We start from the raw sequence: 5,629 nt of genomic DNA, 5'->3' as shown, positions 1-5,629 counted from the left end.
ATAGTAAAGAAAAGAAGAATATACAAAGAAAACGAAAAAAAAATAAACGAACCACCCTACATTATACTTCCCTTTAAATATTCTTATAATCCTCCTCAAAAATACTTATATACTTAAAATAAAGAGAGAAAAAGGAATATACTAACACCTATAATTAAGCAAGAGATCCGCACCAAGGAAATAACAATAAAAAAAATAAAATATAGGCTATACTAATAATAACTTCGAATAAATAATTAGAGCAGAAATTCCTTCCCTTACTCCTATCCTCCTCTCTTACATCTTTTAATACTTCTAATAATAACCCGCTCTCTCCTCTTTACCTCCTTCTCTCTTTTCTTTCTCTCCTTTACTTCCTTCTCTCTTTTCTTTCTCTCCTCTACCTCCTCTTTAAGCAAATCCTTCATATCCTTTAAATTTATATCTAATAAATTTTAAACTTTATTTATATTAATTACCCTAAATTAGAATAACTCCCATTCTATTCCCTTTAAAAAGGTTAAAGCGTATCTCCACTCTATACTCATTATTAAAACACCCCTAACGCATCCAATCTTTAATAGATCCCTCATAATTAATCTCTTTATTGGGAGTACAAAATAATTAATTAGAAAGCGGTTATAATTTCTAAATATAATTTTTACTACTTATACTTTATTATACTTTATTATCCTCTTTTTCTAAAATTTTAAAGGGGTAGGGAGGTCTAATACTAATCTTTTCTTTTATAGAATCTATAATATCTTAAATTTAAAAATAAATCCCTTCTTTTCTAATTCGGACTTAAATTTTAATACTTTATTAAATATAAAAGTAGGGTTTCCATCTTTATCTTTAATACTCCCTTACTTAGTTATATCTATAGTAGCATCCTTCTATTTATTAATAAAAACTAAAATAAATAATCCAAATCCCTACTAAACCAAATCGTAAAAAGCCTTAAAATCTCCTATTACTACCTCTTCCGGCGGATTTCTAATAATAGGTAAATGCAATTCTTTATTATAATTATACCTATTACCTAACCTATTATTCAAAACTCGTACCAAATCTTTATACTATTCTATATTTAATAGTTCCTCCATACTACTAATCTATTATATTCTAATATAATTATATATAACCTACATCTACTACCTAACTATAATCTCCTTTAATTATTCTATATTATTAATCTATACCCAAAATTTTTAACAACTACCTTCCTCCCAAAAGATAGGGTTAATATAGAGGTATAATTTATTAGTAATATACCAATCTCTACATTTTATTTTAATAAAAAATAATCTAACCGCTTCGAATATTTAAAGTTTACAATCCCAACCGAACTATTAATAAAAGAATACGTATATTAAAGTATTACTCTAAACCTTCTCTTACTTTCCCTCTTTATTCCTATATATACAATTCTCCTTATACAAAACTTTAAGTACAATTTTAATCTACTCTACTCTTTCTATAGTAAAGTCCGAATTGTATAAATACTATATACTATCTATTTAATTAATAATTATTAGTAAAAAGTAATTCTTTATTTAAATTAATAAATACTACTATTATATCTTTACTAAGAATTCTTTAAAGTTTTCCCTTATTACTTTAAAGTATAGATTCGTAGTATTTAATAGTAATATTATTAATAGAATATAAATCTAATTATTGAAACTCCTTAATATTTATATTAAAATTACGTATACTTTAATACTATCTAACTATTATTTTTAATTAATATAATACTATAGATTTACTATTCTTAAGGCGTACGAATACTATAAAATCCTACTAGGCTAGGCAAATTTTAACTAATCTTCTAAAGGGAGGAGATTTACTCCTATAACCTTCTTATAAATATTTTTATCTATATTATTAAATATAAGAATAAATAATAATTCTATTATACTATTCTAATTCCCTTTCTTTTTATATTTAAGGAAGTATTAATTTAAATTTAATAGTAATTTCCTAGGCGGTTCTAATCGTAAGGGGTAAATTTCTCCCAACTATATATTAATTTCTCTCTAATTCTTAATATCCTCCGTCTATACCTATCTTATATTCTTTATATATTTATTTATTTACAAATTATAATCCTAAGGTATAAGGGTAAAGGGAATTTCTAATTATAATTTAAATTTAGAATCCTCTAAAAGGACGGTCGAATCTTTAGAATTACTTTCTTAAAATATAGATTTATCCTTATAAAAAGGTATCTCTTCCAATACTTACTCTTCCTATTCTATACTTATAATTTCAATAGGTAAGCTACTAAAGACTTCTTCTTTAATAAATTCTTCTTTCTCTTTCTATAATTTAGAAGGAGGTTTATTAGAGGAAAGGATTTCTTATATTAATTCCTACGTAGGGTTTAACCTAGCGACGTTTAAGGGTAAATTTATAGTAAGGACTAATATATTTATAACGTCGGCTTTTTCTTTATCCTTTAGCGTATCTACAAGCGGAATAAATTCTTTAGTAATAATAAATAGTAATATAACGAATTGAATCTCTTTAGTAAATAACTTTAATAGCTAACGAATTTTTCCTCTTTATCAATATATAAACTCTTCTTTACCCTCCTTTTCCTAGAAGGCGGAGATCTCTTCGTCATTACTATTATTACTTTTAAATTTCTAATAACAAATATAAATAATCTATTTTAATTTTATATTACTAAACGGATCTTCTTCTATTATAAACTAAATAATATTAATTTTATAATATCCTAAGGGGCTAATTACGTCCTTTTTCAATAATATTCTAAATTACTATAATTATTTATATTTAAATATAAGCCTAAAGACCATAAGTTACATAGTTAAATTATATAAATATAGCATCTTTATAAGCTCCTTATTAAAGGGTCTTTCGAATTATAATTCCTTAGGCTAAATCTGTAGTACTTCTATTTTTTGTACTTATATAGGTTATTGAATAATAATTTATAGCACCCTAAATTAGGTTTATAATTCCTCTATTTTATATATTTACGTAGAATACTAAATAATAATTAATATAAAATCGTTTTTAATAATATAGTAAAGTAATAGTAGTTACCGGTATATACCTTTACTAAAGATTTTTCGTTTCTAATATAGTTAATAATTTAATTATATTACAAGGATTAAAAAAATTACTTAAATATTATTTTATAATTATAATTAGAGCTTCAAATATTTCTCGGGCGTAAATCCGCCGGAAGGGTATTTAGTATTCTATTTATTTACTTCCTAACAATACTTTTATACTTCCTATCTCTATTTAAAACCTTCCCGCCTTTATTACTTAAGTAATATATATTTAATTAAACGTATTTTATTTATTTCTTTTTATTTCTATTAATAAGTACTTAATTTCTTTTCGCTTCCCCTACTTTCCTCTTTTCCTTATCTATATCTCTACTAATTTTTCCTTAATAATTAATTACAAAATATCCTCCAACTCTTTCTTTTTAATAATATAAATCTATACTATATTTAAAAATTCTCTTCCTAATACTTCTAACCTTCTTTAAATAATAATCTAAATGGAGGAGATTCTTTTTAAACTCTAAAGTAAAAATTTTTAATCGAATACTAATATTTTAAAATTTATTTTTATTATTAGAAAAAGGTTCTTAATTCCTCTTTTAATTAATCTTATCCCTACCTTCCCTTTAAAGATTAAGAATAATCTAAAATATTTTAACGAACGCCCTAATAGTAAGTACTAACTTCTATTAAAAATTTTTATTAACTTATCTTTAGGTCCGCTCCCTAAAGATAACCTTTAAAGAATAATATATAATCCTTACTATAAAATCTTTATTAAGGAGGTAGGAATCTTTTCCTTAAAGTATCTTACTATAATTAATTTAATATATTTTAAATAGAAGCTCCTAAAAAATATTAATAATTTTTACCGTCTTATATTAATTTTTAAAATAATTAATAAGTATTACGAAGCAATCCTTTCCTATATTCGAAATTTTAGGATTAAGAAGTACCCTCCTTAAAGAATTTTTATCGAAAAGAAAGGCAATTAGCCCTAGGGGTATTATATTAATTCCTTCTATATTAAAAGAGAGTATATTTTAACTCTATTTATTTAGACATTTAATATTCCGTATAAATCTACTCTTCCTTAACTTATATCTTTTCTTATATTAATTATTATCCTTTCCTTGAAAATTAATATACTTATTCCTATTATTTCGAGTAGCTCTAAAAGATATTTATTTTTATCTTTACCTCCGTTAGTAAATAGGAGACTCCTAACATTTAATCGCCCTTTCTTAATTATACCTCTATATTAATAAATATTAAGAGAAGAATTTACAATAATTATATATAATTCAACAAATTTACTACCTAATATATATTTTCCGCAATTAATTTAAAGTATTTAAAACTCTTCGCCCAATACTAACTATAATATACTAATCTTTATTAAACGCTATTAAATAACTAAAATTAAGGTAGGGATTTTTTAATTATTAATAATATTAATTAATCGGACTAAATATCCTTTAAAAATCAGATTCCTTCTAATAGGAAGATATAGTCCGAATATACTACCTACAAATATAAATAACTAAACTTAAAAGGAAAAAGAGCTATTATATATAGTAATTATAAAGTATTAAAATTATTTACTTAAAATAACTCCTTATTTTAGTAGGGTTTTAATAATAAATTTAAGGATAATAGTTAAGATTTAAGTAATAGTTCTTTAATCGCTAGAAATTCGTCCTCTAATAGTATAGAGAATAATATTAGAAATAAGGGTATAAATTTATATAAGGCTACTATACCCGTAATTAAGGATAATGTTACTCCTTCTTTAATAGTCCTAAAAAAATATAAATCAAACTATTATAATTAGAAGCAGGGCGAGAAGGGTAGTAAAAGGATAGAAATTAATATTGTAAGTGAGGGTAACGGTATAAATTCCTATAATATAAACGAATTTATAATTAGAACCTAAATAGATTTCCCTTTATTAATTTTTAAAGATATTAAATTAAATTATTATAATAATAAATAGAATATAAAGGGCAATAATAAAATAGAGGTTAATAATACTAATTCGAACGGTAGTACGGATTTATATAGTACTAATATATTTCTAATCGAAGTAGAAGTAGTTTTAATTTCTAAGAAATTTAAAGTAATTAAGTACGAAAGGAATTAAAGTAAAGGGGGTACTTTAGGCAATTATACGGATTTTAAGGCTCTATTTCCTAAAATTCCGCTTCCTAAATTTATAAAGTTCCTTTTTAAAGACTAAGTTTTAGGTCCGTACGACCTCTTAAGTATAAATAATAATATTCGCTTTCCTAAGGATTTTAATAAATTCTTTCCACTTAATAGTAGAAAATATAGTAAGGATAATAATAAGAAATATAATACTAATTCGTAGTTTATTATTACTTATAATATACTTAAAATTCTTTTATTTAAATATACTTCCCCTATTTATATATATAGTTTTAAGGGTAAAAAGGACCCTATAATCATTTTTTTATCTAAGGATAATAATTTGTAAAATAGGGAAAAGGGGTAGAAGGGCGGATTTCTTATTATTTTTTAAGTCGAGATCTTCCCTTATTTTTCAGTATAGCTATAGTATTTAATTTTCCCTTTAAAAATAA

This window comes from Neurospora crassa, linkage group V, assembly GCF_000182925.2.
Source record: "Neurospora crassa OR74A linkage group V, whole genome shotgun sequence".
In the NCBI taxonomy this organism is placed as follows: domain Eukaryota; kingdom Fungi; phylum Ascomycota; class Sordariomycetes; order Sordariales; family Sordariaceae; genus Neurospora; species Neurospora crassa.
Note: the sequence above shows the minus strand (reverse complement) of the source record.